This window comes from Diceros bicornis, chromosome 26, assembly GCF_020826845.1.
Source record: "Diceros bicornis minor isolate mBicDic1 chromosome 26, mDicBic1.mat.cur, whole genome shotgun sequence".
Classification (NCBI taxonomy): domain Eukaryota; kingdom Metazoa; phylum Chordata; class Mammalia; order Perissodactyla; family Rhinocerotidae; genus Diceros; species Diceros bicornis.
The window spans coordinates 6,253,651-6,279,330 of NC_080765.1; the positions used below are offsets into that span (position 1 = coordinate 6,253,651).

The following is a 25,680-nucleotide window of genomic DNA, read 5'->3' on the forward strand; positions in this document are numbered from 1 at the left end:
TTTGTCTTCAAGTATTTTTAATTGTTCCTTTGACTTCTTCATTGAACCAATCGTTGCTCAGTAGCATTTTGTTTAATCACCACATATTTGTGGCTTTTATGATTTTCTTCCTGTAGTTGACTTCTAGTTTCAAACTGTTGTGGTCAGAAAAGATGCTTGGTATTATTTCAGTCTTCTTAAATTTATTAAGACTTGTTTTGTGGCCTAATATGTGATCAATCCTGGAGAATGTTCCATGTGTATTTGAATAGAATGTTCTCTCTGTGGTGCTAAGTCCATCTGGTCTAATGTATCATTTAAGGCCAATGTTTCCCAATGGTTTTTTGTCTGGATAGTCTATCCATTGGTGTAAGTAGAGTGTTAAAGTACCCTACTATAATTGTGTTGCTGTCTGTTGCTCCTTTTCTGTCTGTTAATAATTGCTTTATATATTTAGGTGTTCCTATGTTGGGTGTATAGATATTTACAAGTGTTATATCCTCTTGTTGGATTGATCCTTTTATCATTATGAGGTGCCATTCTTTGTCTCTTGTTACAGTTTCTGTTTTAGTGTCTATGTTGTTTGATTTCCATTTGCATGGAATATCTTTTTCCATCCCTTCACTTTCAGTTTGTGAGTGACTTTAGGTCTGAAGTGTGTCTCTTGTATGTAGCATATATGTGGGTCTTTTTTTAATCCAATCAGCCACCCAATGTCTTGTGATTGGTGCATTTAGTTGAGTGACATTTAAAGTAGCTATTGATAAGTACGTACTTATCGCCATTTTGTTATCTTTTTTCTGGGTGTTTTAGTAGTTCTTCTCTGCTCCTTTCTACTTCTCTTGCTCTCTTCCCCTGTCATTTGATCTCTTTCTTTAGTATTATGTTTCAGTTCCCTTCTCTTAATTTTGTGTATAATCATTATAAGTTTCTGGTTTGTGATTACCATGAGATTCATATATAATAACCTATTAAATAGCAATCTATTAAGTTGATAATCTCTTAAGTTTGACCTCTTGCTAAAAGCCCAACTAATTTATTCTCTTCCCCCCATATTTCATGTTTTTGATATCATATTTAATCTCTTTTTCCTGTGTTTGTAGCCATTACCCTTTATAATGGAAATAGGTACTTTTAGTACTTTTTGTCTTTTGACATTCTTATTAGCTTCATAGGAGGTTGACCTGATACCTTTACTGTATATTTGCCTTTACTAGTGATTTTCTTTATTTTTTGATAATTTTTTCATTTCTTATTTATTCTTATAAATAAGAAATTTATTTATTTATAATATATTTATTTATAATTTTAAAATATATTTATTTATAATTTACTTATAAATTATAATTTATCTTATTTGTTCTTATACATTTATCTTATAAATTCTTATAAATTTCTTATTTCTTTGATAATTTCCTATTTGTGGCCTTTTCTTTTCCACTTAAATAAGTCCCTTCAATGTTTTTTGTAAGACGGGTTTATTGGTGACAAACTCCTTTAGTTTTTGCTTGTCTGGAAAACCTTTTATCTCTCCTTCCATTCTGAATGATAACCTTGCCATGTAGAGTATTCTTGACTGTAGATTTTATCCTTTCAGCACTTTAAATATATCATGCCACACCCTTCTAGCATGGAAGGTTTCTGCTGAGAAGTCAGCTGATAGTCAGTCAGCTGAAACCCCCTTATGTGGTTTCCTTTGTATGTAACTTGTTGCCTTTCTCTTGCAGCTTTTAGCTTTTTCTCTTTAATTCTTGACATTTTAATTATAATGTGTCTTAGTGTGGGCAACTTTGGGTTGATCTTCTTTGGTGCTCTCTGTGCTACTTATACCTGCATGTCTGTTTCCATCCTTAGGTTATGAAAATTTTCAGCTATTATTTATTCAAATAGGTTCCTGCCCCTTTGTCTCTCCCTTGTTCTTCTGGGACACCTATAATATGGACATTAGTATGCTTGATGTTGTCCCAGAGGCCCCTTAGATTGTCCAAGTTATTTTTAATACATTTTAATTTTGTCTGTTAAGCTTTGGTGATTTCGTCTAGTCTTTCATCCAGCTCGCTGATCTGTTCTTCTGTATCATCTACGCTGTTATTGATGCCCTCTAGTGAATTTCCCATTCCATTACCATATTCTTCAGTTCTGATGTGTTCTTTTTTTATATCTTCCAATTCTTTGTTGAAGTTCTCATTGTGTTCATCTATGCTTCTCCCAAGATCAGTGAGCACTCTTATGAGTATTAGTTTGTGCTCTTTACCTGGTAGATTGTTTATCTCAGTTTCATTCAGTTCTTTTTCTGAGGCTTTGTCCTGTTCACTTATTTGGAACATATTCCTTTGTCTCCTCATTTTGCCTATGTCTCTGCTTATATCTATGTATTAGGTAGATCAGTGACATCTCCTAATCTTGGAGAAGTGGCCTTATCTAAGAGATGCCTTATGAGACCCAGCAATGTGATTCTCTTTCATCACCAGTTTCAAATCTTCCAAGAATGTCCCGTGAGTGGGCTATGTGTATTCTTCTATTGCGTCAGGGTTGCTCTTACTGCAGGTGCATGGGAAGGCTAAGCTATCCCCTTGGCTTGCTGGTCATAAGGCTCAGCTGTGTATTTCTACTACAGTCCCTTTAGTCACTTTATTTGGTGGGGGGAGCCCCAGCACAGTTGGCTGCAAGGTCTATACCACATACCTGCTGCTGTTTTTCTGTTAAGTGAGTAGGCCCCTAGGGCAGCTAGTTGCTAGGCTCAGGGCTTTGCAATTACTGTAGGACTACTGCCTGTGAGTCTGTTGTCAGCTCTTTCAGGAGTGCCGCCGAGTGTGGCTGGCTCCAGGTGTGGCAGCACACAATCGTTTCAAGCTTTGGAAGGTAGGGCAGATTCCTTATGTGGCTGCTTGAGAATCACAAGTCTGCTGCAGCTGACAAGCCCCACTGTGCACAGGGCCACAGACTCCATCAACACAGTCCTGCCCTGTGCACATGCCCTGACCTGCTCCAGTGGACCCACTCACCCTGCTGCTGAGGTTCCACATACTCCACATATGTGGGCCCACAAATTGCCTGAGGGCTTGCTGATGGGTGGGGCCAGTCCAACGTGGGCTGCCTGCGCTGGATAAACTGGATTAAATCCCTGCTCTAGTGGGTGGGGCAAACTCCTGTGCTAACAGGCCAGGGGAAGAACTTTAATGGCATCTGCCAGCGTCTGTCAGCATGCCTGTACTAGGTCACAATAATGGCTGCTGCCAATGTCTCAGTCCCTGGGAAGGTGGTCACAGCCACCTCCTGCCTCTCTGAGATGCACCAAGAGCCTATGAGGTGAGTCTCTTTCACCAAAGGACTGTGTACTTCTCTTTCTGGTGATCTTGTTTTTCTTTCTGGAATGGGTCAATTTGTGTGTAGATCCTTTAACAGCAGGCTTTTCTTTATCTTTTGTTCAATAGCTTTTCTGAGGGTATCCCTCACTGTTGTTAATAGCCAGCAAAGCCATATATTATGACACTCATCTTGGTTGGGCTGAGTTCAAAAGCTGCTTATTGCAGCAAAGCTCTCCTGCTCAGATCACCTGCTCCTCCAGGAGAAGCTTTGTACCTTAAGATTTCTCCCAGTCGTGGCTGGAATGTGGATTTTTCCTCTCCAGAAATATATTTCTGCCTCTTCCACCTCAGTCAGAGCTCTTCCTTGTTGTGGGGGTTCTTTTAATCCAGTTTCCAGTACTCTTTCAGGGGCAATGTTCCAAGGGTAATGTTACTGTACAAAGGGCACAATCCGCTGGCCATGAGACAAAAGCCAATCGGCAAAAGGCAAGATGGTGGAAAAGAAAGGGCAATTCATTAAAGCTTGCTAGCGAGAGGGAAGATGGCCAATTAATGTTTCAAGGAACCATCCTACAGAACAAAGACTACAGTCTAGTTATATAGAGGGCTGGTCTCTGAGTAGGGGAGGCATCTGGTCTCAGGGTGAGGCATCCATCTGATTACTGGGTGGAGGCATCTGGTCTTAGGGTGGGAGTATCCATCTGGTCTTATTTCCTGGCAGTCTTTTGTTTTACTTAATATGCATCAGATATTGGAGCAATGCCCTATACCTTGATCTTTCAGTTGTCATTGATGATGGCTATCAGCATAGACTCTCTGCCCGGGGGGTCATCACATTCATGAGGAACTCAAAAGAACAAAGGTATCAACTTATAGCAGCTGGGAGGGACCATAAAATCCAGAGTTAGCCAGAGGTCATTCTACGTTACAATATGGTTTCTTTTCCACAATATGGTTTCCCTTATGTCAATCATGTATTGAGCTGGTATTAGTAGTTGTAAATTTGTTGTGTCCATGGGAGGAGATGAGTTCAGAGTCCTCCTATACTGCTATCTTCCCAGAAATCCAAGTAGAGCTCTTTTAGAAATTATACCATTTGGAGGCATAAAGGGAAATTTACATACATACACAGAGATCTTTAAAAAATTTAGCCATGTCTCATACACAAAACTCAAAAGAATAGTTGGATCTAAACTGCTCCCTGGCAGATGGACCTGGCCAGATGGCTAAAGATTTTTACTAAATATTCTTTTCTTTTTGCTGTAAGGATCTTTTTTAGAGCCATTTTTAAGTGATTTTGTCTTTTAGAAGCTTGTACATGTTAACCAAAGAATGCTTTCCATTGTCTCAGAGAGGTTTAGAATCTTCTCTTTATTTTTTTTATTGATGTTTTAATGGTTTCTAACATTGTGAAATTTTGGGTTGTACATTTTTGTTTGTCCATCACCATATATATGACTCCCTTCACCCCTTGTGCCCACCCCCCACCCCCACTTCCTGGGTAACCACAGTCCAGTTTTCTCTGTCCATGTGTTGGTTTATATTCCACATATGAGTGAGATCATACAGTGTTTGTCTTTCTCTTTCTGGCTTATTTCACTTAACATAATACGCTCCAGGCCCATCCATGTTGTTGCAAATGGGACGATTTTGTCTTTTTTGATGGCTGAGTAGTATTCCATTGTATATATATACACCACATTTTCTTAATCCAATCGTCAGTCGAGGGACACTTAGGTTGCTTCCACTTCTTGGCTATGGTGAATAATGCTGCAATGAACATAGGGGTGCATAAGCCTCTTTGGATTGTTGATTTCAGGTGCGTTGGATAGATTCCCAGTAGTGGGATGGCTGGATCATAGGGCATCTCTATTTTTAATTCTTTGAGGAATCTCCATACCATTTTCCATAGAGGCTGCACCAATTTGCATTCCCACCAGCTGTGTATGAGGGTTCCTGTTTCTCCACATCCTCTCCAACATTTGTTGTTTTTTGTCTTGGTGATTATAGCCATTCTAACGGGTGTGAGGTGGTATCTTAGTGTTGTTTTGACTTGCATTTCCCTGATGATTAGTGATGTTGAGCATCTTTTCATGTGCCTATTGGCCATCTGTATATCTTCCTTGGAGAAGTGTCTGTTCATTTCCTCTGCCCATTTTTTGATCGGGTTGTTTGTTTTTTTGTTGTTCAGTTGTGTGAGTTCTTTATATATTATGGAGATCAACCCCTTGTCAGATGTATGTTTTGCAAATATTGTCTCCCAGCTGGTTGGTTGTCTGTTCATCTTGATTCTGGTTTCATTTGTCTTATAAAAGCTCTTTAATCTGATAAAGTCCCACTTGTTTATTTGTTCTTTAGTTTCCCTAGTCTGGGTAGGCATGTCATCCGAAAAGATTCCTTTAAAACCAATGTCAAATAGTGTGTTGCCTATATTTTCTTCTATGAGTTTTATAGTTTCAGGTCTCACCTTCAGGTCTTTGATCCATTTTGAGTTAATTTTTGTGAATGGCGATAGCACATGGTCCACTTTCATTCTTTTGCATGTGGCTGTCCAGTTTTCCCAACACCATTTATTGAAGAGACTTTCCTTTCTCCATTGCATGTTCTTAGCACCTTTGTCGAAAATTAGCTGTCCGTATATGTGTGGTTTTATTTCTGGGCTTTCAATTCTGTTCCATTGATCTGTGTGTCTGTTTTTGTACCAGTACCATGCTGTTTTGATTACTATTGCTTTGTAGTATGTTTTGAAGTCAGGAATTGTGATGCCTCCTGCTTTGTTCTTTTTCTTTAGGATTTCTTTTGCTATTCGGGGTCTTTTGTTGCCCCATATAAATTTTAGTATTCTTTTTTCTATTTCTGTGAAGAATGTCATGGGATTGTGATTGGGATTGCATTGAATCTGTAGATTGCTTTAGGTAATATAGACATTTTAACTATGTTTATTCTTCCAATCCACATGCATGGGATATCTTTCCATTTCTTTATGTCATCATGGATTTCTTTCAATAATGTCTTGTAGTTCTCATTGTATAGGTCCTTCACGTTCTTGGTAAGATTTATTCCTAGGTATTTTATTCTTTTTGATGCAATTGTAAATGGTATTATCTTTTTGAGCTCTCTTTCTGTTAGTTCATTATTAGCATATAGAAATGCAACTGATTTTTGTAGATTGATTTTGTACCCTGCAACTTTGCTGTAGTTGTTGATTGTTTCCAATAGTTTTCCAACAGATTCTTTAGGGTTTTCTATATATACAATCATGTCATCTGCAAATAGTGAGAGTTTCACTTCTTCGTTACCTATTTGGATTCCTTTTATTCCTTTTTCGTGCCTAATTGCTCTGGCCAAAACCTCCAGAACTATGTTGAACAGGAGTGGTGAGAGTGGGCAGCCGTGCCTCTTTCCTGTTCTCAGAGGAATGGTTTTCATTCTTTCCCCGTTGAGTATGATGTTGGCTGTGGGTTTGTCATATATGGCCTTTATTATGTTGAGGTACTTTCCTTCTATTCCCATTTTATTGAGAGTTTTTATCATAAATGGATGTTGTATCTTGTCAAATGCCTTCTCTGCGTCTATTGAGATGATCATGTGGTTTTTATTCTTTGTTTTGTTGATGTGATGTATCACGTTGATTGATTTGCGGATGTTGAACCATCCCTGCATCCCTGGTATAAATCCCACTTGATCATGGTGTATGATCTTTTTAATGTATTGTTGTATTCGGTTTGCCAATATTTTGTTGAGGATTTTTGCATCAATGTTCATCAACGATATTGGCCTGTAATTTTCTTTCTTTGTATTGTCTTTGTCTGATTTTGGTATCAGGGTGATGTTGGCCTCATAGAATGATTCAGGAAGTGTTCCATCTTCCTCTATTTTTTGGAATAGTTTGAGAAGGATGGGTATTAAATCTTCTTTGAATGTTTGGTAAAATTCACTGGAGAAGCCATCTGGTCCTGGACTTTTATTTTGGGGGAGGTTTTTGATTACTATTTCAATCTCTTTACTTGTTTTTGGTCTATTCAGATTCTCCATTTCTTCTTGGTTCAATTTTGGGAGGTTGTATAAGTCTAAGAATTTATCAATTTCTTCTAGATTGTCCAATTTGTTGGCATATAATTTCTCATAGTATTCTCTTATAATCCTCTGTATTTCCATGGTATCTGTTGTAATTTCTCCTCTTTCATTTCTAATTTTATTTACTTGAGCCTTTTCTCTTTTTTTCTTAGTAAGCCTGCCTAAGGGTTTGTCGATTTTGTTTATCTTCTCGAACAACCAACTCTTTGTTTCATTAATCCTTTCTACTGTTTTTTTTGGTCTCAATTTCATTTATTTCTGCTCTGATTTTTATTATTTCTCTCCTTCTGCTGACTTTGGGCTTTGTTTGTTCTTCTTTTTCTAGTTCTGTTAGGTGTAATTTAAGGTTGCCTATTAGGGCTTTTTCTTGTTTGTTAAGGTGGGCTTGTATCACTTGATACAGAGAGGTGAGTTTCCCTCTCAAGACCGCTTTTGCTGCATCCCATATGGTTTGATATGGCATGTTATCATTTTCGTTTGTTTCCAGATAGTTTTTGATTTCTCCTTTAATTTCATCAATGATCCATTGGTTGTTCAGTAGCATGTTGTTTAATCTCCACATTTTTGTCACTTTCCCAGTTTTTTTTTCATGGTTCATTTTCAGTTTCATAGTCTTATGGTCTGAAAAGATGCTTGTTATGATTTCAATCTTCTTAAATTTATTGAGGCTTGCTTTGTTTCCCAACATATGGTCTATCCTAGAGAATGTTCCATGCGCGCTTGAGAAGAATGTGTAGTCAGCTGTTTTCGGATGGAGTGCTCTGTATATGTCTACTAGGTCCATCTCGTCCAGTTTTCATTTAAGTCTACTATTTCTTTATTGACTTTTTGTCTGGATGATCTACCCATTGCTGTAAGTGGGGTGTTAAGATCCCCTACTATTATTGTGTTGTTGTTGATTTCTCCTTTTAGGTTTGTTAATAGTTGCTTTATGTATGTTGGTGCTCCTATGTTGGGTGCATATATATTTATAAGTGATATGTCTTCTTGATGGAGTGTCCCTTTTATCATTATATATTTCCCTTCTTTGTCTTTCTTAACCTGTTTTATCTTGAAGTCTACTTTGTCTGATATGAGTATGGCAACACCTGCTTTCTTTTGTTTGCCATTAGCTTGGAGTATTGTCTTCCATCCTTTCACTCTGAGCCTGTGCTTGTCTTTAGTGCTAAGATGTGTTTCCTGAAGGCAGCATATTGTGGGGTCATGCTTTTTTTTTTTTTTTTTTTTGTGAGGAGATCAGCCCTGAGCTAACATCCGCCAATCCTCCTCTTTTTTTTGCTGAGGAAGACGGCCCTGGGCTAACATCGGTGCCCATCTTCCTCCACTTTATATGGGACGCCGCCACAGCATGGCTTACCAAGCAGTGCGTCGGTGCGCGCCCGGGATCCGAACCAGCGAACCCCGGGCCGCCGCAGCGGAGCACGCGCACTTAACCGCTTGCGCCACCGGGCCGGCCCCTGGGGTCATGCTTTTTAATCCATCCTGCCACTCTGTATCTTTTGATTGGAGAGTTCAAATCATTTACATTTAGGGTAACTATTGATATATGAGGGCTTAATGTTGCTGTTTTGTCACTTATTTTCTGGTTCTTTTGCATTTCCTTTGTTTCTTGTCCCATTTGTTTTGGACTGCCAATTCAGTTTGGTTGTTCTGTCTTAAGACTCTTCTAATTTTCTCTTTGTTTATCATATGTGGTTTTGTTTTGATTATTTGTTTAGTGGTTATCTTGAGGTTTGGGCAAAAAACATTGTGTATGAGATAGTCCATTATCCGATGGTCTCCTATTTCCTTATACTAAGTCAATTCAGTCACTTTCCTCTTCCCCTTCTAAGTTTGTCTTGTTATACCTTATTCTATCTTGTGTTGTGGCTGTGTGTTTACAGTGATGAGGTTGAATTTATTTTTGGTGAATTTCTTCCTTTGATCTTTGAATTTAGTATTTAAGTGGTTGCTAACCTATTCCGCTAAAGATCTACTATTTTTCTGAGTTTGTCTACCTACTTTTCTCCTTCCTCCAAGCTTTGTGTTCCCTTTCTCTTCTTTTTTTCAGGCCTGAGGGCCTTCTTGAGTATTTCTTGTAGTGGGGGTCTCGTGGCCATGAACTCCCTTAGCTTTTCTTTATCTGGGAGAGTTACTATTTCTCTATCATATTTGAAGGATATTTTTGCTGGATAGAGTATTCTTGGCTGAAAGTTTTTGTCTTTCAGTATTTTGAATATATCATTCCAGTCTCTTCTAGCCTGTAAAGTTTCTGTTGAGAAATCCGCTGAAAGCCTGATGGGAGTTCCTTTGTACGTTATTTTTTGTTTTTGTCTAGCTGCCCTTAATATGGTTTCTTTGTCGTTGACCCTGGCTAGCCTTACCACTAGGTGTCGTGGTGAAGGCCTTTGTCTGTTAATATATATAGGCGTCCTGTTGGCTTCGCTTACTGTTATTTCCTGCTCCTTCCCCAGATTTGGGAAATTCTCAGCTATTATTTCCTTGAATAGGCTCTCTGTTCCTCTTTCCCTCTCCTCTCCCTCAGGAATATCTATAACTCTTATGTTACATTTTCTAATAGAGTCAGATATTTCTCGGAGTCTTTCTTCATTTCTTTTTAGTCTTAGTTCTCTCTCCTCTTCCATCTGGAGTATATCTGTATTCCTATCCTCTAAAGTACTAATTCTTTCCTCCATATTGTCAGCTCTGTTCTTTAAAGATTCCAGATTCTCCTTTATCTCCTCCATTGTGTTCTTCATCTCCATCAGCACTGATTGGTTTTACTTTATGATTTCAATCTCTTTTGTGAAGAAACTCCTAATCTCATTGAATTGTTTGTCTGTGTTGTCTCGTATTTCGTTGAGCGTTTTTATGATAGCTATTTTGAAATCTCTGTCATTTAGTTTATGGATTTCTGTGTCTTTGGGGTTGATTTCTGGGTGCTTGTCATTTTGTTTCTGGTTTGGTGATTTCATATATTTTTGCATTGTGGTTCCTGTGTTGGTTTTGGTTTTCCTCATCCTGGAAATCTCTGGTTGCAATTTCCACCTGCCGCCACTGTCTAGTGGTAAAGGGCTGTGTAGTCTAAGCCCCCTGCACTCTGCCCCGGTTTTTCTGCTGCGATCCGCAGTTTTTGTTTTTTTTTTTGTTTTTTTGTTTTTCCTGCTGCAATCCACGGATCCAGTCTTTTGATCAAGTCTGCCACGGATTGCTTGGTCTGGTCTGTCGCAGATCACTTGGTCTGGTCTGCCGCGGATCGCTAGATCTGGTCTGGTCGGTTGAGCTGCAGAGTCCGGTTTGCAGGGAGGGGGGAGCTCTCTCTTTTGCCCTCTGGGTCCCTGACGTGGGAGGCTTCTCGTTTGCCCCTCTTTATCCACTCTCTGGGGTGCTCAGATGTTGACGGTAGCCCTGTGGTTCCTCTGAGTCCTCTGTGCCGGAGTTTCCCACTGGCTGAGAGAGTCCAGAGAGCCACAGTTTCCCCGCCGAGGGCCGCCCCTCCTCCCACTCTGGGAGCTGCGCGGACCGGGATCTCTGATCTGATGGGGAGGGAGAGGAGTTCTCCTTACCTCTCCCCACTTCCTCCTGGGGCCCAGCAAGTTCTGCTCTCAGATGTGCGGCAGTGTGGATCCCTCCGCTCTAGCTTTTCACTGTCTGGGATTCCGTTGTTGGTCTGTGACTGTTCCTTTTGTTGTATCTTGTCGGGGGAAGAGTTCACGGGAAAGCTCACTCCGTCCTGATGCTGACGTCACTCTGAAAGTTTGTACCTTTTGACTGTCTTCTCCAAATACCCCCATGCCCAACCCCTACCTTGGGTATCCACAAGTCTGATCTCTTTTCTCTATGAGTTTGATGTTTTCAGGTTTTTTTTAGGTTCCACAGATAAGTGACATCACACAGTATCTTTATCTGTCTGACTTATTTCACTTATCATAACATCCTCAAAGTCCATCCATATTGTCACACGTGGCAGGATTTCCTTTCCTTTTATGGCTGAATAGTATTTCAATTTTTATATAAACACTTTCTTTCTTCATTCATCTATGGATGGATACTTTGTGAAAATATTGAATTGCACATTTTAAATGGTTGAATTATGTGATATGTGAATTATATCTTAATAAAGCTCTTATGGAAAGGAAGGGAGGAATGAACAAAGGAAGGAATGAAGGAAGGAAGGAAAAGAAAAACAGTCCACATACTTATTGAGAGAAGGAATGGATCGAGGAAATCAAATCATAAGAGCCTTTTGCAATTTTCCACAAAGGGGTTTTGTGGGTTGTTGAGGGAATCGATGTTCACTCCAAATGATGTGCTAGTAATCACATCCATGCTGTAGGCCCCAAAGATGCTGAGGAGAGAAAGAAAGACATGGAAAATTAAAATCAGCAACTCTTACTATCCTTATCCAGTACACGCAGCAAGAAGTGCATGTAAATTCATATGCCCAGGCAAGACAGGTAAAGAGCCATACATCATCAGAATCTTCTGCTGGATCATCTGACGAGTCTATGCTACCATCACATTCTCATGAGGTGTTTATAAGGTTCCAGTGAGGCACTTGGCCCTGTATTAGGGGAGATGGGGACACTAAGGCATGTTAAATCCTCCTCTGAGCTGAAGGAGCTGGGTCATAGAGGAATAGAGACTCATAATCAGAAAAATTGTCATATTATGTTTTGAGTATGAGCAATAGTAAGGAATATAAGCATTGTGTCTGAGCAGAGCAGAGGGTGGAAAAATTAACTCTTCTTGGGGGAGTCAAGGAAGGTGATATTGATCTGGGCCTTGCCTCACCGCAGTATATATGCTGAGAGCTTATTCCTCTTTAGCACATTACAGAACAGTTATACCTGTTTTGAGTTGCCAGGAATGTCATCCCTCTTTCTCTACACCCCTCCTAAGGCTTTTGACAGAACTGTTCTTCATCAACTCCAGTGATCTCAGGTTGCCCTGAGGATAAACTCATTTCTGTAAATGTAAAAACTAAGAAAGTTCTTAGTGAAAAAATAATGAAAATAAATCACTCCAAAATGGATTTGAGGGCTCTCATAGCTAATTGATTATATGTCCTCAGTTTTTCCCAGAACAGTCTCAGTTTACACTTGTTGTCCCTGCATCACTTAAATATATCCCAGTTTAGGAAATAAATGATATGATCACCCTATCCATAGCCTGTACAGGGCCTTCTCTTTTTGAGACTGGATGAAGGAGAAGTGGTGGTAAGATTTAGTATTTAGTATTTTGCTGGTATCCCCAGTAAAATCTTGAAGGAGTTTAAGTTGTTCCAAATTCCACAGTGTAACTTTCCCACTCTACCCACTGCCTACCAATATGTACCAAGTGCCTTCTTCTCTCGCCATTCCATACCCCTTACACTCAAAACTTTGGTATGATCATGTTTCTTCTTTCTAAACTATGTATATTTGTCTTCCAGAATATCCATGGTAACAATTAAGCTGATAAATTAATCCTGGCTCATGTACACAGGAGAAGACCCATTCTCTCCTGGCTGCCCAGCCTTATTGGGCAAGTGACTCCTTGGGTCCTGCGCTGGAGTTGTAACACCACACACCTACATCTGTTTGGTCACTAGAATAATTCAACAGTAGGGGTTTCAGCTCCGTGGCAGGCAGCTGGAGGGTCTCATGATAGAGCTCAGAATCCCAGCAGGTGCATTCCTACTTACTCTATCAAGGTGATAGGCTTGTCTTTCTCTGCTTCCTTCCTCAGGTTCCTCACCAACACATCTCCAAACTGGCCAATGACGGGGACTATCTAGGCACAAAATACAATACCGTCCGAACTTAAATGTGGAGACTCAAGTCCTTGAAGGACTTGGCTTTCACAAACATGGAGCAGTAAGTACCACTGTATAATGAATGTTATAATGTCTCTTCTAGGAAATAAAATTAAAATATTGTCTTTAGGAAGCTCAAATTCAGCAAAATACCCCTTTGGAACATGACTACAATCTTATTACCTACCTGACTCCAGATGAATTTTTTAAGTTTCTAATTAAAAGTTCTACTTTCTTGCCTCTTTCAACTTTCCACTGGTGAAAGTTGGAGACAGCAATGTTCGTATTCTCTTCTATTGTTCATTCTCAGTTATAGAGATGACATTTTTCATAAGTCCCATTGGACCAAAAGACTAGACTCAAAAGCAAAAGACATTTTGCCCTACGTAAGTTTTGGAGGTCTCAACAATTGTGAAAAATTTGTCAAATGGGCATCAACTATTCAACAAATATTTAGTGATGATCTACTTAGTAGCAGACTGTATAATTGATGCTCAATAAATATTTATCCCAAAAGCCTGTGAAGGTGAAGGAGACATCCAGCATCCCTCCGTGGTTTCCAGCCTCTGTATTCCAATCTCCTTTTAAATGTGTATGACTCATGTGGTAGGGAAACTGTTCTTCCAGGGGAATAGAGAGGAATAGGACATAGTACATCCTTCATGGCTGCAAAGAGTCAAAAGTGATTGGTGACATATAGCCAGAGAGCCATGGCAAACTGTATGATGCCTCAGACCGTTCTGTCTCACATATATCTACAGGAAAAGCAATTCAAACAAAGGGATTTCTTGAAATGGTGATTTAAAAAGAAATAATAGGTAATACTTAAAACATTAGTAATCTATTTGGGCATTCTGAAGAAATGATTCAATCACATGGAAATCCCTTTCCATGACATTTTTTCCTCTAGCAATAGAAAGGGAAAGAAACATATTCTATTTCTCAGCTTGAGGCTGGCCTACCAAGCCAACCTGCTTGAGACTTACTTTCATCTTCCAAAACTATATTTTCTTTTAGGATGGATACTCCCAACACCTGTTCATGATAAAACTAGGAAGAGAGGGAAATTTCCTCGACTTCATAAAGAACATCTACAAAAATCACAGCTAACATCACACTTGTGTTGAAAGACTAGAGTGACATCACCAAGATGGCAGAGTAGGAGACTCAAGTATCTATCGCCCCACAAAGAGCAGCAATTAGACAGCTATCCGTAAATGAAAATAGGTCCAGGAGAGCTCAGGAGTCTACTTAAGAAGCTTCAGCAACACAGTGGAGCAAAAAAAAAAAAAAAAAAAATGAGAATAACTGCACAAAATAGGTAGGGAGAATTGTTTCTCTTTGCCTACATCATTTCATCCCACAGGCCAGCACTGCTCAGTGCCAAGAAGGAGCTCTCCAATCCGAGAGAGGTCCCCTTGGTGGGAATAGCACAGCAAGGCAAGTGACCAGTTTCCCTAGCCTTTCAGGGCACTGAACAAATGACCTGCTTTGGTTTCAATCCACCCAGAGACTGGCATAGCTGAGACATCTTGAGACAGCTAGGAACAAAGAAGAATGGCAGGATTTGGCAGTATCAGCCATATGGTGGGAATGACCATGACTCTCTGTGGCCTACTCTGCAGAAGACTCGGGAGCCTTAGCTGCTGAGGAAACCAAAAGCCAGCATAGACGTTGCAGACACCCTGCAAACACACCACTATAGAAAAGCATCGAATCACAAAGGAAGACAGGAAGAAGAGAGGAAGAAGGAACAAAGGATCTATGAAACACCTGCATATACAAAATGGCATTAATAAGTTATTTCTTTCAGTAATTAGTTTCAATGTAAATGGATAGAGGAATGAAAAAAGGAAATGTGGTGTATATGTATAAAATAGAACATTATTTAGCCTTAAAAAAGAAGGACATCCTGCCATTTGTGACAACATGGATGAACCTGGAGGACAACATGTTAAGTGAATTAAGCCAGACCCAGAAGGATAAATATCATATCATCTCATTCATATGTGGAATTAAAAAAAAATTAAACTGACAGTAACGGAGAGTAGCATTCTGGTTATCAGAGGCTAAGGAGAAGGGGAATGGATGATATTGATCACAATGTACAAACTTTCACTTAGATGAAAAAGCTCTGAAGTCCTAATGTACAGCGTGGTGACTGAAGTTAACAATACTGTATTGTATATTTGAAATTTGCTAAGAGTAGATGTTTTTGCTAAGAGTAGATCTTAAGTGTTCTCACTACGCACACAAGAAAAGGTAACTATGGGAGGTAATGAATATGTTAATTCCTTTGTGGTAAGCATTTCACAATGTATATATATATCAAAACACCATGTTGTATTATACCTTAAATATATATATTTTTTATTTGTCCAAGATAAATTAATAAAAATTTTAAGATGGTGAAAAAAATGAATGCTTCCTCCTAAGATCAGGAACAAGGCAAAAATGTCCCCTCTCACCACTCTTCTTCATCATCATACTGGAAGTCATAGCTAGTTCACTAAGATAAGAAAAAGAAATAAAAGGCATACCGATTGGAAAGAAAAAATACAAGTGTCCCTACTTGTAGGTGACATAATTGTCAATGTAGAAAATCTCAAGGAATATACAAAGAAAACTTCTAGAAGTAAAAATAAGCTCAGCAAGGCTGTAGGATGGAAAATCAACACAGAAAAATCAACGACATCTCTATATAATAACAATGAATATGTGAAAATATTTTAAAAACACAATACCATTTACAGTAACTCCAAAGAATATGTAATACTTCAGGTGTAAATTTAACAAAACATTGTACGGGATCCTCTATGTTGAGAACTAGAGAATGTTGGTGAAAGGAATCAAAGAAACATAAATAAATGAAGAGACATACTGTGTTCATGGATTGAAAGGTTTAACCTAGTAAAGATATAGATTTTCCCCAAATTGATAGATAGATCTTATCAAAATCTTGGCGTTTTTTTTTTTTATAAACATAGATAAGCTTATTTTAAATTTGTATGGAAAGGCAAAACACCTAGTATAGCTAAAACGATTCTGAAAAAATAAAGTGGGTAAAATCACTCTACATGATGTTAAGACTCATTCTGCAGCTACAGTAATCAAGATTGTGTGGTACTGGTGGAGGGCTAGATCCATAGCTCAATGAATAGAATAGAGAATGCGAAATAGACCCACACAAGTAAGCCCAACTAACTTTTGACAATGGTGCAAAAGCTATTCAGTGGAAGAAAGACAGCCTTCCCACAAACGGTGTTGGAGCAATTAAATAACTATAGGCCAAAAAAAAGAACCTTGACCTAAATTTCACACCAGATATAAAAATTAACACAAAGTGGATCATAGACTTAAATGTAAAACATAAAACTATATGGTGTTTAGAAAAATAATAGAAGAAAATCTTCGGGAACTAGTGCTAGGTGAAGTTTTCTTCTTGAAATCAAAGGCACAATCCATAAAAGAAAAAATTGATAAATTGACCTCACAAAAGAAAAAAATGTATAGTCTCTGCTTTTTGTCCTCCTTGATAAGAGGAAAAGACAAGGTACACATCATGACTATAAAAGAATAGAAGAGGGAGCTTTAGGGTGATGGAACAGTTGTATATCTTGAGTGTGGTGGACGTTACACAGATCTACATACATGATAAATATTCATAGAGCAACACACACACACAAAAATGAGTGCACATAAAACTGATGAAATTTGAATAAGCTCTGTGGATAGAAGAATGTCAATTTCAGGCTTTAATATTGTATTGTAATTATGCAAGGTACTACCAGTGGGCAAAACAGGATGGAGGGTGCATGACATGGCATCTACGTGGACTTTTTATTTTGCAACATCCTGTGACTCTATAATTATTTTTAAATACAAATTTAATAAATAAATAGATTTTTAAATGAAAAAAAAAATGGACTCCTACCCACTGGTTTGTGAAGACAGAATAACATCATTTTGCTAGCACTGTTTTGATCATGTCTGGATCTGTGATAGCCAACATAGGCTGCCTACCATCATAAAGCCTTTTGGGAAAACAGAGCTGATTAAACATAAGAAGGTGGATTCTATAGCTGGAGCCACACCTGGAAGTCCAGACTTTCATCCTGATGTTATATAATCCATACTCCTGCAGATTATAGTTGGAAATAACATTAGAACATTTGTTAAGTCTAGATAGTGTATCCATGGATATTTCCTATACCATTTTCCATAATTTTTTGTGTTTTTAAGATGTTTCATTATAAAAAGGAAGTAAGGTTAGTAAATAAAGGAAGCCAAGTAAATTATCTAAGAACAACAACAAAAAATTTAATTCAGGAGATTCCACCCACTCAGTCATGAAAAATTATAATTTTGAAGATCTATAAAAAATGTGATAAATGTATATGCTATAATATTAGATGAAAATTGTAGACATGCTAGTAACAAATATGGAAAAATATGTCTACCAATGGAAAAAGATTTGGAATGCTCAAAAAGTGATAGTAGCATTATGAATGATTTCATTACCCTATATGTAAAATTTCTAAAAGATGCTCTGGACTGAGATTGCCTTCCACTCCAAGAAGCCTCATCATAACAACAAATCTATCCAATGGAAGTTTCCAGAATACTCATCCCCACATTTTTTGATATTTTTAAAAACATTGCTTGTCAAAATCCAAAACGCCCTGCAAAGAGTAACAAAATGAGATTATCAATCTAAATGTACTAAACCCTACTTATAACTGGGACAAAAATGACTCGAATTCCATGAAATCAGACTTAACTATCTTTCAATGAGAGTTAGGGGGAGGTTTTATTCAGAGATGTCTTAGGAAAAAGAAGAGAAAATAAAGGAGATATTTGAAATGGAGAATTTAAAGTCATTCTAGAATTTTCTCAGAGTATTGTAGATACTAAATGACTTACTCACACCTATGAATATTACGTAACTCCTTGTCTTTCTGAAATATTTTCATTTGTGCATGTGTTGTCTCTGAAATCAAATAACCCTCTGAATTTTGACCTCTAAAAACGTGTGAGAAAACTGAAGCTGAGGGAAAGTGAGAGTGGCCTGCACACTCTTTGATCTCCTCGTTAAGTTTCCTTTTCATTGATCTTATGAGCTGTCTCTAGAATTCTAGCAGAATTAAGAAGTTTAAGACACGGGTGACCTCTTTTAGTCCAGCAGGTTTAATACATCTAAGGCATGTTTGTTGAGTGAGAAAGTGAGTGAGTGGATGAATGAAGGACAAAGTGGACTCACCTTCCGGTTTCCAGGTCAACATGGAAAAGGTGGGAGATGTCATGACTCCACATAGGACAGAGCAAATTAAAACACTGACTCTGCATTTTCACATATAACTTAAAAAAATCTTTCTGTCACTTTTGGTTGTGATGTTTTAACGATGTGAAGGAGGTTCCAGAAATGTGGATCTTGGGGGGCATCTACTAAGGAGCTGATCTGGGAAAGGTGAAAAGGAAATTATTGTTTCTTCAGAAGGAAAAATGTACAAAAGTTTTTAGATGGTAATGAAGCACTAAAGACCTCAGTTGGGAGAATTGGGATCTGAGAAACAAGCTTCATGTCTGCAAGAAAGGAAATCTGAGGCAGAGAAGAGCTGCACACAAGGCTCTGTCTTCTTACATCTGGACAAAAACACATAACCTTCCATCCAGTGGATAGGCCCTGGGCAAGGCATCAGATCTGGATTAACCACAAAGGCTCTACCAAAACTCACAGTCCATTTGTCATCTAGTACATTCTGCTCAGTTATATTAAATTTTTTAAAAATTTGTCAAATCATTGCCTTTCCAGTGATTTTGTATAAGTAAGACCATCTTTGCTAAAAAGAAAAGAAATACAACCCGATTAATGGTTAAATATCTGAAGTCAATAGACAACCACCATCTTGTCTCAGTGTACGCACTCCATGCTTAGACTCTTCCATAGGGTGCCTTCTTTGGAGGAAGAGAAGTAAAACAGAAAGCTCTTATTCCATCTTTCAAATCTCAAAAGATATCATGGGTAGCAGAGGATTAGTTAGAGCCATGGAAACAACCACAGGGGTTTAGCAGTTCCTGAGAGAATTCAAGTATATGCAAATTACCTGATGGTGAATAGTGGGGCTGCCTAATTAACTGAAGTTCAATAGCTACCCAAGAGGAGGAAGAAAAGAAAAGGCTATCCAGAGCTTATGCTATGAACAAGAAAATATGACTTTAGTGTACCCAGCTTAATGAGCTACTACTGGGCACACCCTTCATTCTTTACTCCTAATACTCGGTACAATTATGCCTTCTTGGGAATCTGCACCAGGCAGAAAGAAAATCCTCTTCCTAATGCACAAAATTTGGAACACCAAGTCATGTGCTGAATCGGCCAGAGAGCTGGGCTGTCCAACTGAGGCAAACCCTGAGGTTCATAACAGCTGAGAATAGAGCCTTGGGGTAAGCCTGGCCATGAGCTGGGTGAGGCCTATGAGAGCATTCCTGGAAAATGTGAAACCTCATAAATCACCCCAGAATATGGACATTTGTATTATGGAACTAAGCTGGAATCTGCAATCATAAGAAGCAAAGAACTTCAAACAACACTCACTTTACAGTGGCCCAGATCAGTTCCAAAAAAAAGCAAAGGTGTCAGCCCAGGAATTCCCAGCTTCTTAAAAAGTCCATGTGAATAGGTCCCATATATGTAAAGTTAAAGAGAAAGCCAGGTCACAGGGATTGTGGAATAGATGCTGGGCATGGCCAGTCCCTGACACAGAACTGGAACAGTCAAGAGAGGGAGGTAACATGTAGGCAATAAACAATAACAGCAACTCCAACAGTAATAATTATATTCACTCATCATCTCCTTTCCCACTTCCACTGTGAGACCCACAAAAAGTAATGATGAGTAGCTAAAAGCAGCTGAAGTCCCCATGGTCCCAATCCTAGATTGAATGCTTGATAAATGTTTCCAAACTTGAGGGCTTCTGAGAGGTTCAGGCTGGAATTCTTCCAGGGAATTCACTCATGTGCATTTAGTAAGTGACTCTTCCATCATTTGGGGATTCTCATTCTAGTTAGAAAGGGGAAAAGATGTTTTTCTGCTCTGATGATCAGATTTTGCATAACTGGGTCCGTTCAATAAAAGAGAGTTACTGAGACCCTACTGTGACATTGTTCTAACACTTTGCTTGATGACTTTTATGCTTTTCCTTCCCTTTATGCCTTGACCTTGATTTAGAATCTGGTTCTTCTTAAGTCTATCTTCATAGGAAGGCCTTGAAGCAACCACAGCGTTTCGATTTTATAGAATTAAAACTATGTTCAAGGATTCCATTGGCCTAGTAGAAATGTGAGCATCTTTCAGCAACACCCAAGTCTCTTTTGTCAGGCAATTTTGTTCATTTGAGCTATAGAAGAAGGTGATCGACTCATGTGTTTCCTGAAGACACTGCATAAAGGAATCAATGACTAAAGAATCCATTCCCAGACCATTCTTCCCTTCGTAGCATCTGGACCTCCAACCTGCAATACTCACCTGCTGAGCAAATTGCCAGGTACACTCATTTTTTTCGAGATGGTCAGTCACAAAGTAGTTAGTTTATTGCCTCTGTGCATCAAATATCCCCAAAATCCATTAAGGCTGGCATTCCCTATGGCAGCCCTGCCTGCAATTTTTCTTTCATGTGACATGACCCATCCTGCAGCTGGGGCTTCCACATGCTTGTAAGTCTTCCCACTCCAGTGTTTCTGAGAGTGGCACAGTGGAGGAAGAAGAGAGGCTAAGGGAAGAGGTTGCTAGCAACCATTTTTCCCATCATGTTGCTGGGCCTGCAAGGCTAAGTCCACAGAGGCAAATTAGGAAGTATGACTGAAAAGTATGCTATGTGTAAATGGTTAAACATGCCCTACAAGTGCTTTTAGCTTAAAGGTAGGGGGTCTTCCATACTTCAGGTACCTTCCTGCTGATAGCAGAAAATGCATTAAGCAACATAAAATGAATAACCATAAAATGTTCCAGAGAGTTGAATTAAGACCTTGTCTCTTCTTCTTTGGACATTAGTCTTTAAAATAGTACGAGATACAAATATTTAGTTCAAATCCAGTAAATTTTGTAATATGTGATATTATAAACCACCAAAATTGCATGAAAGGATGTGTGTTTGAAGGACCCAGCAGAGGCACCTCGGCCAGGCCCAGCTGGGCATTTGGATCCTTCCTCCAGAACAGTTGGTGGAAGTGTGTGCACTCACTGCCAGAAACAGGATTGGCCTCGGTTAGTCCCACCCAGTTCCTTCCTTTGCCATCACAACCATGGCAAATCAATTAAACCAATTTCTCCTTCTGAACTTGCAATGTGTGACATGAACTCTCAAGGGAGGCCAAGCGATTGAGTGAAGGTGAAGCAACACTGGTGCCCAAGAAAGATCTGGTCTAGTGTCTAAACTCACATAGTTCCATATCAAGGCAGAGGGTGGGCTGGGTGAATTCTTTGCTTTCCCTCCAGCTTCCCTCTTTTTGGTAGAGTAATGCTGTTTTGGGTACAAATGAAGAGACTAACAATAACACCAATCATTTTTATTACATTTACATTGTATTGACATAAGGAGGGCATTTTCTACTGTACAGAAACTGACTCTAGCCTGCGTCAGTGTCTCTAAGGCTACAATGTTGTTTGTCCAGCAGTGACAGTATCTAGTGACAGTCCTACTGCCAGACACACCACTCACAGAGTGACTTAGACGGCATTCCTGTCTCCAGGCTTCAAACAGATGAGATGCTAACCCTACTGCCCTGTGAGGGACCTCCTGTGGGACTGGGACCAAGGAGTATCTCTGCTCTGAAGGGTGAGGAATATTCTTCCGCTTCATCCTGACTCCTACCTGGATACCTCTTATATCATCACTGGCTCACAGTTTCACTTGCTCACCTGCACTAAGAAATTAAATGAACCTGCTGGGCAGGGATATTTAAAATATATATACAATCTTGGGCCAACCCCAGTGGCCTGGAGGGTAAGTTCAGCACACTCCGCTTCAGCAGCCTGGGTTCGGTTCCCAGGCGTGGACCTACACCACTCTGTTAGCAGCTGTGTGTCTGGCCCACATACTAAAAACTAGAGGAAGACTGGCACAGATGTTAGCTCAGGGCGAATCTTCCTCAGGGGGGAAAATATATATATATATATATATTTATAATCTATATCACATAAGTATATTTTTGTACCCTAGATTCAAATTCCTGATATTATTCTACAAAGATGAGCTTATTTATGCATGTTTTTAGTCACAAATCATGAATCAACAGTTTCTTTAGAAGGTACGTGGTAGAACTAGTTTTATCATAGTAAAATATCTACTATTATGGAGAAAGAAATTAAACTGCATCAATGAATTTAAAAATGTTATCAGTCAGAAAATATGTTGCCAAAGTATCCAGAATTCCTAACATTTCTTTCAAAGAATTAAAACCAGATTTATATTTCCTATGTTCACATCTGTGTTCATTATTTCCTACTCTCAAAAAGTGAAATTGAGATAGAGATCAAACATGACATAGAGGGGCCTTCTCTACACACACGTCAAAAAATAACTCTTCTCCCAATCTGCTCCATGATGCAGAAATCCCACCACTGAAAGGAATTCCTCTGCTGGATGGTTTTGATTCATTCTCTTGTACTGTAACTTAAAGGGAAAAAATATTTAAAATCCAACTGGCTTTTGGGTCTCCTGCCTTTAGAGGTTGCTAGCAGATATCATATTAGGGGGAAAAGAAATCTCTACACTGATGCTAACCCTCCAGAGACTTGAAGGAAAAGGGGAAAGAAAAGAATACAATTCAAGATTTCTTCCAGGTATCCTCTGCTCTAAAGATTCCTCATTTAGGGGTAAATACTTCTGTATATTATAGGATGGTGGAATTGAGTCTTAGGAGAGGATTCCTAGATAAGAGTCACAGAAAATAGGGAAGAGTTGAGTCTGAGGATGGGGCAGAGCAATTGCCAGCCCACCTGCAAATTCTGGGTGCACCAGGTGCCTTGCGTAAATGATTCTAGTTGCTAGGACAGAGATATGAGGAGCCACCTGAGTAACACAAGGGCCAGTCTTTCTACAGGTCTCTTGCAGCAGACACATACATCAGAAGGTGAAGATAATGAGACAACAACCCAGACCACTTCATCCTGCCTCCAGGATCCCTAGACCTTGGGAAGGGGATCAGGACCCCACTGCAAAGGGGCCAGTTGTTTTTAATCTGCCTCTGCTGAATTATGGTTGATTAGTCTAACTCCCAACTGCTAGTCAATCAGAAGATCATCCCCAGGAGCAAATAACATAACCAAGCTCTCACGGCAAAGAAACTGAGAGTTGGAAGTGAGGTTTACTATGTCAGGGGATCTACATAAGATCAATAATAACCCCTCATGTGTTTGTAGCATCAAACATCTAAGGAACTTCCCCTCTGTTAACTCTTTTAGGCTTCAACACAGATAAGAGAAAGGGGGGCCGGCTTAGCCCCCAAGTCCAAGGCTAAGAGGACATGAGCCTGGACAGTTACTCACAGATAGAGGAGCACCAGGCTGGTAGCCAGGAGAACCCACACTTCCATGGAAAAACTTGGGATCAGATCCATGGCCACTTTCCTTCCAAGATTCTCTCCTCTGAGTTTTCCTTTCAGCAGTCTATGCTACTTTTTGCAGACTTTAGGGTCCAGATCTTCCATTCCAGCCCAGTGGAGATTCAGTGAGGCTGGAATATTTATCTGCTGGAAAAGGGGGTGGGGCAGGAGCTGCATCCAGTAGAAGGGCCACTTGTTCTCCACATGCAGATGTCCTTTCTGCATTGATAGTTGACAAAGCATCATGGACACTCCCAGTATGCCTCTGTTGAGTTCATATTCTGTGGGAAATCAATAAACATCTCAATCAGTTTTATCAATAAGCCCACAGGTTACAGAAACTCAAGTAAAAACACTGGCCTTCAATTTCTAACCTGCCCTTGATTCCATGGCTGCATGCACTCCAAAATATTCGAAATCCTTCAAAAAAGCTAGGTCTACAGAATATTTACCAATGCAGTTTCTTCTGCCTAGAACTTCCCCTGTGCCCCTAGAAAGCTCCTTCTGATCCTTCCAAACCCAGCTGAAACAGAACCTCTTCTGTTAGAGCCTTACCTCACCAACAAGCCTGAACAGATTTAAACACTTCCTCCTCTGTGCAACTTCTGTCCTCCATACAAAATTCTATTATTGTCTTCTCTACCCTTCAGCACGATTGTTTGTTTCCATACCTAGTTCACCTATCAGATTGAGAGCTTTTCAAGGTCACAGTCTGGGTATTACTTGCCATTATATCCCTAGTCCCTAGCACAGTGCTTTACGCAGAGGAAGCATCCAGAAAGGTTGGTGAAGTTGAGTTGGTAGACGTGGGAATGGTGAGCCACCTGTATGCCCTTTTCCTGTGGCTCATTGGGGACCACACCATCTTCTTCGAAGGTTAATACAACAAGAGAGGCTGACTGTACCTTGGCCACCATTGCTGCACATTCAGTCTGACCCATCAGGATTCTGTTGACAAGAGGGCCCCTGAAGGAGAGGCAGGACATGGAATGATGATGGCCACACCAACTGGTATCAATTCATGCTGCTTCTTGTCCAGTACCTCAGAGTGTCCTGCAGTAGACAGCCAGTTATAGATTCTTGACCAAATAATAGCCCACTCTCTCTGGAAAGATCAATGTGCAAGAACAATGGGTGCAAAGGGAGCAAAGAAGAGAACTTCTGTTTGGATGGCCAACTGAACCCCAACCACTTTAACCACCAACAACATGGCAGGTGTCACTACAAGCAGCACACATAGCACCTAGGACTACAGTAGATGACATGAGCTTTTTCTCTGGGGTAAAGGAGTCAGAGCAGATGGCCTCCTGATTTTTGACCAGTGGAGGATTTTCTAATGAGTGGTGAGGAGCTGGTAGGTGGAGGTCTATAATAGCACCATTGTCACCTGTAAGCCCCCTACTAAACATACCTGATGGGAGATATGCAAGGGCTGAGCAACTGGAAATTATGCCAGCCCATTATCATCACTCTGACCCATGTTCTGTGTCTATTTGGCCTGAGAAACCATGGATTATGTAAAAAAAAACCCTCAAAGTTTCTTAAATCTCAACAGAAACAGAAGACATTTAATCTGTTTGTGCACTTCCTGCTTTCTTTATCCTCGCTCACTTTCAGCCCTTCTGCAGAAAGTGATACTCACCCTTCACCAACTCCTTCCAGCCCTCTGACCTGAAAGTCCCCAGAGCTGCCCAACACTGGCCTGAGTAGATGGATGTTTCACTGGTAAAATGCTATAAGTCCCAACTATCTCACTCACCTCCTTTCATTTACTTAGGAGATTTTCAAGCAGCCTTAAATTTATACCATCACACTTTGTGATCTTCGGGTAAGGTTTTGGCCAGGAGGCACCTGATAAAATCCACAGCTGCCACTGGAAAGTGTAATGCATGAATACTTCTATTCATCTGTGCATTTATTGAAGGCCAAATGGATGAA

At 39.6% G+C, this 25,680-nt stretch overlaps 1 pseudogene; it reads right to left on the minus strand.

Moving 5' to 3' along the window:
• Window positions 1–11,576: 11,576 nt before the first annotated feature.
• LOC131422936 (cytochrome P450 3A29-like) lies at window positions 11,577–23,757 on the minus strand (annotated as a pseudogene).
• Window positions 23,758–25,680: the final 1,923 nt, after the last annotated feature.